The following is a 12,832-nucleotide window of genomic DNA, read 5'->3' as shown; positions in this document are numbered from 1 at the left end:
CAGCTTATCAGTCTGCAGGGGAGAATGAAATTAGAATAAAAGTCAGTACAAGCTCCATTTAGTAAAGAGTGTAGCTTTGTGCACCACATTTATGAGTTAAACTTATTTATTTGTAAAACTGGAGTACAAGTAGGTATGTAGTTTAGCTTGTTTCACAGAAAAAAGATTAACTTGGGTAAATCAGGTAATCTATTTCAACATGCAACTAAGAATACTGATATTTGTTATGACTTAAATGTATTACTTATATTTTTTTGAATTTAACATAATGGTATTACCTTAGGAACTATCAAAAGGTTATTTTTTTTAAAAGAAATTCACAATATATATATTTTTTTTATCTGTAATGAGAATGGACAAAAAACAATGAACTTAATCAGACTTTTTCATACAATACTACTTTACTTTTTTCCATTTATTTACTCTATATTCTATTGATATTTTCAAACAAAATAAAACAGACATTTGGTACATTGTATACATTTTTCACTCATATTTAAATTATTTATCAGTAAGTCAATCAGGATGAAAAAAAAAGAGTTATGATAAAAAAATGTATTTAAGTAGTGTTCCTATATTTTTTGGTAAACACCTAAAGTTTTCAGTTTTTTTATTTTATGTCTTTTAAACGTTTTCTTCCTACTGTAATGAAAATGACATTAGGATTTTTATTTTTTTTTTACTTATTTTTCACCTATTGTCATCATGGTAAAAATTCTGGTATATTATGACTAATATCAGCCACTGGAGGTGTGGCTTTTATTTAAAGCACCGTTCCATCTTTCCTCTTCAACTTGCAAAATAAATCAGCATTTTCACAATAGGCAAGTCTTGCCTGACATTGTAGAGAAGTAGTTTACAGGTAGGATACAAACACTGCACCTCAAGCTGCTGTCACACTGTTTCTTTTTTGCCACATACAGAAACGCCAATTACATCAGTCCAAATGTAAAAAAAAAACCAAAACACATTTTGTGAAACATCAAGTCCTGTGGCATATATAATGTTTACAATGCACTCTCGGTATGTACATTACATTACATACTGAGTTAAAGGGTGGGAAAGGTACAGCATATCCTACAGACTAAGAATTGCTTATGTTATGTAGCATTAGCAAAACCACATTGTTGTTAAGGCATTTTGTTCTTACTTTGTTGCATTTGCAGGTGGACATAAAGGGAAAGGCCCACAGTGCAGTAGTTGTGTAAAGCATTTTTTTTCTAAGCTTCAGATGTTTAAAGAGTCTCACTGTATATGTTCAAGACTCCTATTGTAAAAAAAGGAAAGACGTTGTGTAAGTCCCTCTGTTGTCTTCACACTGCTGCCGGAGTAATGACTTGCATAATAATGCTTGGTTATTTTGAAGCCTATCAAGTACACTCACACACTCATAATCATTGGTAAAAAATAATAGAATTGTTATTTACTGAGTTAAAATAATGCATTAAAAAAAGCAAACAACAACAAACAAACAAAAAAAAACACAAAAACAATAAGTAACAATTCTTTCACGAGAATCTTCAGCCATGCTCAGAATGTTTTTCCTTTTTGGTTTTGATACATTGTTATTGTTCATGTTATCGCCACCTACTGGTGTGACAAGGACATTTCAACAAGTGTGTTTTCAAATGGATGGATTTCTACATCTAGATAGATAGATAGATAGATAGATAGATAGATAGATAGATAGATAGATAGATAGATAGATAGATAGATAGATAGATAGATAGATAGATAGATAGATAGATAGATAGATAGATAGATAGATAGATAGATAGATAGATAGATAGATAGATAGATAGATAGATAGATGTAGTTTAATTCGGACACAGGCATATGTTGTAACTAAAAACAGGATCAGAAGTCAAAAGTTGAAGCCTTAAAGGATGAGTTAAATTCACACCTCAGTTCCTGCTGTTTTTCAAAGTGCCAGGGTTATAATAAAAAATAAATAAATAAAAATGTGACTCTTCTACTAAGGACTCCCATATCTTCTTAAATATAAACCGTGTGTGAACTTTACATGACTGAAGCAAGTCCTAAGAGGGGTAACAAGTATTCCACCCTCCACCCCCCAGTTGTGTCACCACATTTTGGATGTGATTCCACTGGAGCAAAATATTCAGCAACATCTCCACCTTTTTTAAGTATACAGCTTTCATGTCACCAAAAATTATATTCAACTTAGGCTATGATTTATTAATGGATTAAAAATAAAATATTTCTAATATTAACCACCTCTGATTACTTAAACAGATAAAAACGATTTCACTGGCCCCCAACAGATACATGCAAAGACACACACTCTTTATTTGCACATCAAAAAACATAAAAAAAATTCAAAAGATTAAACTCATTAAGGACTTTAAGCAGAATAAAAGTGGTGTTAGGATGAAAACAGATCTTCACTTTTGCTGAATGTGGAAGATAATTAAGAGGAACAATTTTTACACCCGCATCTCTGGTTACTTACAAGCACCCCTCTGGCTTTTATGAATTTTAGTTTTTACTCTGCATCAGACTGTCTGCACTGTGACATTTGTCTGTTTGAAATGATATGTCAGGAACATGATGCATCAATGTGGAATTCTGAGCTCATCGTTCACAGTAGTGTGTCGCTCAATAAAGTGACATGCCTCACAAGACATGTTTGAGATCAGAAAAGGAAAAGGAAAGGGCAAAAGGAACTGCCATGATATGAATGTGTTCTTTCAAATTAGACTATGGCTTTAAAAAAAAAAGTTAAACCAATACTCAGTTTGGAGTAATACAGTTTGAGTTATGATCATCAGGGAGAGCAGTGTGTTCAGTCACAGCCCCCGCTCACAATTCGTGTCCCTGTCCATAGCCATAAGGCTATGGCAAGCATCAAAACAATCAGGATACCCCCCCCCACACACACACACACACACAGTGTTTGCATGATTCAGCATAACATTTTGGTGACTAGTGTTGTTTTAAGATAGTAGCACCTTTGGCCTTGGCCTTAATCTGAATAGCCATTAGCCCATCAAGCCAGTCAGAGATAATCTGGTACTGCTACTAAACTATTACTAAACTATTACTATTTCGACAACCTGTAAAGTTATATTTGTTCATAACCTTTTCACGGAACCCCACTTCAAAAGATCTGAACTTTTGCTTAAAAACAGGGAGGGAAATGTGACCTTTATGAGAAAGTCTAATACGTTTTAGAATCTATTAGATATTTTAGAAACATTGAGAAGACGCTAGAAGTTTTAGACTGGATTTGACAAGAATTATCAAAGAAAACACATTACACAATAACATTTTGATGTTATTGTACAAAAAAAACATTGTGACCTCTTGTAACAGAAACAATAATGCATGCATAATGATAAAAAGTGCAGATATCATACCTAAGATCACAAAAAATCCAGGGTTTATTTTGAGTCAACCAGTCTGCATTCAAGTATTGATCCGTCAATTTTAACACTCTGGAAGGGTTTAAATCAATCTCAGAGATAACACATAGATTTTGACATAATCACACTTATATTCGCATGTGCACAGCTCCTGTTGCCCGAGCAAACTGAGCTGCATATCTTAGAAGGAAAAGAGAGGCCCCTTGAGGAAATGCAGAACAAACGAACAAAACAAAAGAACACTCAAATTTCAATGGAAGAGTCATCCAGCAATAAGGAGACCACGACAAACAGAAAATAGTGCTATTAGATGTAAACAAAATTTGTGGCGTGTACATAAGCACACAAATAACAATTGTCTGGTAAATATCTGCAATGCATTGACTTTTGCAATTTCAACAAACAAAAAAAAGTCATGCTTTGCTGACCTTTTTACAACAAAGACGTGTCCTTCAGTTTCTTTCGATTTTATCAGCAGTGACAGCTTTCCATCACCATTGTTCTTCACGCAATCACTTCCTCAATCAAAGCATAATTTCATGTGCTTCACTTCACTTTGCATAACACATTTGTGGAAAGTAAAAACCCTTTCAGACGCATTCCATGAGCCACTGAGCACAGAATAACGGGATCAGGAAACAACCAAGCCCAACGTGTCTGTAATTCAATGTGTCCATTAAAGGATCATGATCTGTTCTATGATTCATGATGGCCACGCAGGAAAGTCGTGTAATTGGAGAGTATGAAAAGCGGTGGCTCTCTCAATAGGATTCCAGCTCTGTTGTCGGAGTACTTGTCATTCCCAGTGTCACTCCTTCTTTCCCTTTTGAGCTGCACATCATATGCACATCAAAGTCATATTCCAGCAGTGCACTGCAGTAATGAATGTCCCACATTTCGGCTGTTTAAATTTGATGATGACTTACTGAAGTCTTTTTTCCTATAAGTTCTTCATTTTCAAACTCCATCAACTTTCCAAATACATTAAATAATTTGACATAAGGATTGTAAGGTAAAATATGTATAAGATATCCATTCTAAATGTTAAATATGTGTAACTTTTGAGGCATAAGATTGTAAACAACAAACATAGAACTAAAGAATGAACAGTCACTTTAAAAGTCTATGGCTGTTTTACCAGTTTTGTTTGAGTATGATGTTCTTTTTGTCTATTTACAGTCTAAAACAGAACACTGTGTACTCTGAAATTAAACTGCATGACAATGGGAAAATATATATTTTGCCAACAAATGCCTAGAAGACATCATTTACAATGGAAAACATAAATTGACAGCCAAAGGTCTTGTTATTTCTGATGTTTTAAAATTATGTTTTGAAAATGGGTAAAAATTAGAAAAATGACAGTTTTGACATTTGAAGCCTGTCTCCTCAAATATGTTGTGATCTGTCTTCCGTTATATTTTGATTTGAGACTTTACATAGACACTAATATGTACTATGTGTACTGAGTAAAGAAATGTAGGAAATGTAAAGGATTACATTGACAGAAAATGACAAAAAAAAAAAAACGTATTGTCATAATTTGTCATTTGAACAACACCAGTTGTACAAGATATGTCCCAAAACATCTTGATGTACTTGTCACAGTTATGAATTATATTAGGTTGTGATCAAGATTTGGTGGGAGTCAATATTAAAGAAAGTTTTGAGGTATCTTTTAAAGTTAATTTTGACTTAAACTGTGGACCTTCATTTAGTATGACCATATTTTTGAAATAGCATAATTCTTTGAAAGTTAATAGCGAAATATCCAGCTTCAAACGGTTCAATTTTCAACCATTGCAGACAAGGTTAAATAACTTAAAAACAAAATGAAAAATCACAAGAAAATCTTTGGCTTTGAGCATGAAATGGAGGTTTGCAGTCGTTCGGTGTGACAGCATCACTATTAGCCAATTTATCACTTTTATGACCTAAAGACAACCTAAAATCAAGAAGGGTCAAACATTTTCTGGAAAAATCGTGCAGTGTGACTGCTGCTGCAACCAACATTGTTTTCCTAGCCCTGAGTGTGTTCACAGCTGTCTGTTATCCCCCAGTTTCATCTGAATTTAATAATAAGAAAAAGAATGCTGATGCTTAACTGATATCTTTGTGGGATGTCTGTGACATAAATTGATGTTGCAATTTTGCATACATTCCGACATCTATTTGGCCTTAAATTGTACACTGCGACACAAGCTACTTTCAAGGTTTTATTTTAAATTGTATTACCATTATTATTTATTATATTTTATTTTAATTTTAAAATGATAATAAAAGCATAATTCCCTATCATACATATTGAACACTTCCAAAGTTTTAGGCAAAGATTTCAAGTGATCTGTTAGCACTTGGAGTGTGTGTTAGGGATGTCTCTAAGCTGCCAATTTTAACTCAGTATCTGTAAAATTCACTGATTCTATGGTTGATTAGCTGCTGGGGCAATCTTGAATTGCACTAGGGTTAATTACTTGTAATCAATGATTTTTGAGAGTTTCAATATAATCTGTGACTGGTTAATGAGATTTTTTACTAACAGACATATATATAAATATATATGAATTTACGATTTAAGAATAATTTTAAAAAAGTAATTCAAGACGAATCAAATTTCTTCATAAATTTTATACAAACAGTCTTTTTCTTAGAGGGTTGTGAATTTTTCTTCACAAACCACTTAATCATAAGACATCGACAGTCAGAAATAATTTCAACATTTAATATTTTTCTTCCAACAAATACAGTTTTTAATGACATATAAACAAGCATATCAGAGAAAAACACAACTATGTAAAATTTAATAATTTGTTGTAGCTACAAGGCTGTTCTGGCTCAGTGTATGAAAACAACTCTTCTTAGGGAAAAAGTGGATTTTCTGAGATGGAGAGATTTACAGACTATTTGAAAGTTGAGCTTTAGGTTTCACTTTTCATTTTGGCTCTTATTGCTTTTGTCTCAATTGGTTCAGTTGGTTTTTTTTACATCTTTAGTAAATGCAGTAAAATTGCCCCCCAGAGCTTGAGCTCTTTGTTTTTCTTTCAAAAGGAAATACTTTTTTTTTTCCTTTTTACTTGAGGTAATCAAAACACCCTCAGTCTATTAAATTCAACTAATAAGTTTATTATTATGATTCAGTTTATTTTTTGGACATATGGTTTAACTTCTCCGTGAACCATTAACACTTTATTAATAATATTTTAAAGCATATGTGCAAATTTCTCAGCAATAAGCAGACTAATGTCAAGTTTAATTTTCCTTTAGTTTTCATACAGTCCCACTCTATGAACAGGGAATGAGATACAACAGAACTCACAGTCATTTGAGAAGATCAAAGGTTAGATTAGCCGGTGATCAATGATTTGCTTTGGTGGCCATGCTTCATCCCAGCACTCTGATTGCTACTTAAATGTGAAGAGCCTTTGCTTCCTCTGCTCATCTCATATAAAACCTCTACTGATTCAACTGCAGAAGGATTAATTTGATAGTTTGTTGCTGAATTTTCACAATTTGCACTTGTTATCACAAGCTGCCAAAGGCAGGGAGCGATATTGTTTTTGCCTGTGTGTGCTTGTATTCATTTTGTCTGTACTGTTAGGGTTACGGTTAGGGTTAGGCAAAATATCTCATTAACTACTCAATGAAGTTTAATGAAAGTTTCAGAAAGTAATCAGTGGGTGTACATCTAATACTGATTAACATTTGAACTCTGTCTAATTCAAAGTGGCTGCCACAGCTGACTGACTTTAGAAAACACAAAAATAGATATACCTCAGCTATCAGATGTCAGTCTAAAATTTAGTGTGGTTGTAGCTTTGTTAAGGAGCATCATCCTTAACAAATCCTAACAATTTTCATCACAGCATCTTTGTTTAAAACCTTGTAAAAATACCTCATGAACCACTGGATGCATTTCAGTTAAACTCTTAGAAAGTAATCACTGGGTGTGATCTTTGACTGATTAACTTTTGGAATCAACTCAGTTTAAGAAGACAACCACGGCAAATTTATCTTAGCCTACAAAGAAATGACTATACCTTAGTGAACTTTACATATATTGAGTTAAAACCTGGCTTGGTAGTAGCTGAGAGTCATTCACAACACAGGCTCTATCTGCAAACAGATCATGTAAGATATTGCACAAGATTGCCCATAATGTTATAACTCTGTCATTTCTGAACATAATATATTCTTAGTTTAAAACTATGACATTAAAGGCAGTGGGTGACATACATTCCTTCAAGAAAAGTTAGGCCTTTTTTTAATCATTTTATCTTTTGTAGGTAGCATTAAATGAGTTTACATGCCAGTATCTTATTTCACTTTGCAAGTTGTTTATCAGTCCTCTCTCACTTGCTTTATGCTCAACTCACTGTAAACTTACCTTCAACCATTGCAGGAATCTATATTTGGACATATTCATGTCTTTGCAAGCTCATATATTATTTTTCACTAAAAGGCAGCTGATAAAGTTGGTGAATATAAATATCAAGGAACAGCTGCAGTGAATAAACTTGTTTTTTTTTTTTTATGAAAAGTTGACAACACATAGGTATGGACAGCTAAATGTCAAATAAAATGAATACCATTTACACATGCATGTTTAAATGACCCAAACTAAACCCTGTAGAACCCAGTTTCATGCATTTATGTTAAGTCTTTACAAACTGCAAGTGCATCAAAAAACATTATGACACACTTTTAGGCACAACAATTTATTAATTTATAAATTAATTTTTTAAAATATTTTAAACTATGATAATTTAATAACAATGGTCTCTTGAATTTTATGATAACTACTGTGTTCCCACAATCACATTATTCTATCAAAAAAAAGAAAATAAAAGAAAAGTCCTATAATGCGTTCTGGGATCAAATGTCAAGATGACATGCATGTCAAAGCTTGAATTGCAGAGTGGGATTGCAGGTATTGGGCATATTTTTTACAGAATTTTGAAACTTTCAGAAAGAATGAGGGAAAACAGTGTGATGGATTGACTTTTTTTGGCCTTTTTCTGTAACTGACCCCAACTCCCAACTCCCTATACATGGCCATGAGTTCTGTTGATGCATACCTCGGTAACATATGCAGTAAAGTTTGATTAAAAAGGACAGAAAAGGATCAAAGGCCTCAGAGTTTAGAGCTGCAGCCCTTCGCAACCTGATCCCATTTTGGCTCCTCTATGAACAAGCAGCATATTTCTAAACAGCTGGTACAAGCACATTTTGTTCTCTACAAAACAAAGTAAAAAGAGCTTACCAGAGATGTTACTATGGGTAGGTTCAGCTGTGTCATAGATAGAGAAGCAAACAGATGCAAGCAGGGCTGGATACGATGGAAGAAATGATGATGCAAGAAAAAAAAAAAGAGGTTTGTTAAGGCTATGTCATGTTCATTGGCCTGTGCCATTAGCAAAATATCTCATAAACTACTGGACCAATTTTTATGAAACACTCACAAAATAATCATTGGATGTATATTTACAATTGATTAAATTTTGGAGTTATCCCAATTCAAGATAGCCACCACAGCTAAGTGATGTTAGCCAATACAAAAATGGCTATAACTTTGTCATTTTTTAGATAATGAGTTAAAAAAAAAGGGTGTTAGCACCTGAGAGTCATTCAAAACACATACCCAGAGCGCTCTCAACTGCACAACAACTTTGCTTAAAACTTCGGGATTATCTGTTACAGTCAACACTGTCTGTAACAGATAAACAAATGCCAAGTGTGATTTGGATTATAACAATTTAGAAAATGGTTGTTTTACAACAGAGTATTTTTATGTACAGGCAACAATTTCATACAAATAAAAATTTAATTAAATTGAATAATATAAGAAGCTGTAAAGAAAAAAAAAATCAGTTGTAACAAGTGTTTTAAAGATTATTTAGCAGAAGTGTGTTCTTTTTTCACACGCTGTTACCCTGCCCTCTTTGGAGTTTGCCAACAGGACAACTCTGAAAACTGAATCTGGGGTCCTGTAAAAAAACTTGTCCGAACAGAACATTATGTTATAACAAAATGAGCAGTTTGAGTTACCTCTTTAGTTGTCCAAAAGAGAGGAAAAAAAAGCTTTTTGGTGTACATTTGTGAATATTTCTTTTTCTACTTGTTCAAGAAGGTTTTGCAACAGTTTGAGCAGTTTGAAGAAGTTGTTCAAAAACAAAGTGAGATGGTGTCCCATGTGTTGTCTTTTGCTAATGGGAAATGCTCCAAATCCATTCCTCCCCCTTGGTACTTGATGTACTTTTGAAAATTTCAAAAGCTGTAAATGTAACTGCTGGGAAACAACACTTGCTAAAATAGCGAGATCCAAAAGGTGTGATATATATAAAAAAAGAAAACTGATAAAAGTATATGGAATAACTTTGAGATTTGTGAGAGGACAGGGAACTGCCGCACTGTATATTACAATATCACTTCACAAGAAGCGCACTTTTATATTCCAAGTACTAAGAAAGAAACAAAAAAGTGATGAAAAACTGTGTAATATACAGGGTTTTTTTAAAGGCACTCCCTGATATTTCTTATTCTAGGAGTTTATTTTCATTTATGTGTTATCATCAAAAGAACTATTTTGAAAATGCCTTATTATTAACAAATTGTTTGAAAAAAAGAAAGCATTATTCTAATTATTTCCCAACTTTTTTTTATTTCTTTATTTATCTTTTAGAGTTGTTCATTGTCTGTACCTCCTTTTTCCCGTAGACATATATTTGACTGGTTAGAGAGATCATTGACGGGCCAACATAAAGACACACAACTATGCATCCACATACTCACACTTAAGGCCATTTTAGAGTCTCTCTATATTTTGTTTCCTAACAGAAAATAGACATTTTATTTCCTAACCTATAATATTTTTTTCCTTTTAACCAGTTGTTTTAGTTATTGTCTACAATAAAAATAGAGGTTTGGAAATGATTGTGAGAGGACCTACCTTTTAGGCAATCCATGGCATCTTGTGAAACTAAACGTTTTTTTTTTTTGAAAAGTCAATCATTTTGAATCAACTTTATGTGTAGGATGCCACACCCCCTGATTTTCACACAACACCTGGAGACTGTGTCTGCTTTTTATGTTCTGGATTATGAAGAAGAGCACACTGCAGTCTGTCCAGCTCCTACTCTGGAGAGTAACCAGGCCATAACTCATCTCTCCTAAACCCTCATGCTGTGCAGCCTGCCAGAAACCACCAATCTCTCTTTCTCTCTATCATGCAGCAACATAAAGCCTGTACAAAAAGGGCCGTGTTTTGCACTGCAGCAACTGCACAACTGAGTATGAGCTGTAATTTCTTCACAGAGAGAAAACCCAAGTGAAACCTAGTTCTGAGAGTTCTCTGTAAAAATGATAGACAACTAGTTACCTTCTAATTTTAAAGTGCAAAAGGACTGCAGAGCAAAGACTGGGCCTTCACTTTAGGCTTTTTTTGCTTTTTGTTTTTTCGTAACAACTTTGAAGGAACAACAAGAACCCTTAAAGACCATGATAAGAAAAAATGAACTAGGAGTTAGCATTTAGCCATACACAAAAGCAAAGTATTGTTAAATTCAGTCCTAACTCAGGGTACCAGCCGTTTCTGTTTGCAGAGGTACAACTGATTATTATTCATTGTTAATAAAGATGAACAAGAACAGCCCCAGGTTTCCTTTCAGCACTCGTCAGCACAGTCACTGCTCTGTTGATGCATGTATTCCTTTAGCTCTCAGTAGTAATGACTTCATATGAGTCTTTACAAATAAAATTGTTTCTATTAGAGGGAAAATATTCATGGCTTCCTTCCAACCATGTCAGTGATAAAAAAAACACAAACAAAACTTGGAACCTGATTTGTATTTACATTACTTTTGTCTTATAAAGCTTACAAGAAAATGTTCTAACTGTTCAAGGAGTTTCCTCCAAAATTATCTATTTGTCATATATGAAAAAAGCCCCATCAGACATTCTTGGTGCTCTCCTCAATGCTCTCACAGAGTTGAATTTTTTTGTCTGTAATAACCTTGTTGAATTTCCTTGTTGCATTTGATATGACTGATAACAATTATGTTAAACAGAACAGTGCCATGCTATTTTAAGTCATATTTATTTTAAACATTCATAGTTATTAATGTAAACAAGGAAACACTAAATATGTACATGCAGTTCTGCAAGACCCACTGCTTGGACCAACACTTATTACTTTGGATATGTTCCTCTAAGGGTCAATATACAGTACATACATATATATTATACTGATGACGCTTAGGCACGCTATATTGCCAAAAGTATTTGCTTGTCTCCTTTTACTCACATATGAACTTCAGTGACATCCCATTCTTAATCTGCAGGTTTTGATAAGATGTTGGTCCACCCTTTGTAGCTATTACAGCTTCAACTTTTCTAGCAAAGCTTTACAAAAAGTTTAGGAGTGTGTTTATGGGAATTTTTGACCATTCTTCCAGAAAGGCAGTCAAATTCTTCCACAATAAACCTGCTCATCCATGTTTTTATGGACCTTGCTTTGTGCACTGGTGTGCAGTCATGATGAAACAGGCAGGGGCAATCCCCAAACTGTTCCCAAAAAGTTGTGAGCATGAAATTGTCCAAATTGTCTCGGTATGCTGTATTAAGAGTTTATTTCCATGGAACAAAGTGGCTGAGCCCAACTTCTGAAAAACAACCCCGCACCATAATCCCCCCTCCATATATCCAGTTTAAACTTGACACAATGCCATCAGACAAGTTCCGTTCTCCTGGCAACCTCCAAACTCAGACTCCTCCATCGGATTGCCAGACAAAAAAGTGATTTGTCACACCAGAGAAGACTTCTTAACTGCTCTAGAGTCCAGTGATGGTGTGCTTAGCACCACTTCATCTGAGGCTTTTTGTTTTCATTGGTGATGTAAGGCTTGGATGCAGCTGATCGGCTATGTAATCTTGTTTCATGAAGCTCTCTAGGCACTGTTCTTGAGCTAATCTGAAGGCCACATAAAGTTTGGAGGTCTGTAGCTATTGACTCTGCAAAACGTTGGTGACCTCTATGCACTATGTGCCTCAGCATCTGCTGAGCCCACTCTGTGATTTTACATGGCCTACCACTTTGTAGTCGAGTTGCTGTCATTCTCAATCACTTCCACTTTGTTATAATACCACTAACAGTTGAAGGTGAAATATTTATTTTGTAGCAAATTTCATGACTGGACTTATTGAACAGGTGGCATCCTATCATGGTATCACACTGGAATTCACTAAGCTCCTGAAAGTGACCCTCACAAATGTTTGTAGAAGCCGTCTGCATACCTAGGTGTTGGATTTTATATACCTGTGGCCATCAAAGTGATTGGAACACCTGAATTCAATGATTTAGGTGGGTGAGTGAATACTATACACCAGGGGTAGGCAATCCTGGTCCTTGAGGGTCACTATCCTGCATGTTTTACTTCCTTTCCTTGCACCAA

This window comes from Kryptolebias marmoratus, linkage group LG13 (assembly GCF_001649575.2).
Source record: "Kryptolebias marmoratus isolate JLee-2015 linkage group LG13, ASM164957v2, whole genome shotgun sequence".
In the NCBI taxonomy this organism is placed as follows: domain Eukaryota; kingdom Metazoa; phylum Chordata; class Actinopteri; order Cyprinodontiformes; family Rivulidae; genus Kryptolebias; species Kryptolebias marmoratus.
The sequence above is the reverse complement of the archived record's forward strand: the minus strand, read 5'-3'. Positions refer to the sequence as shown.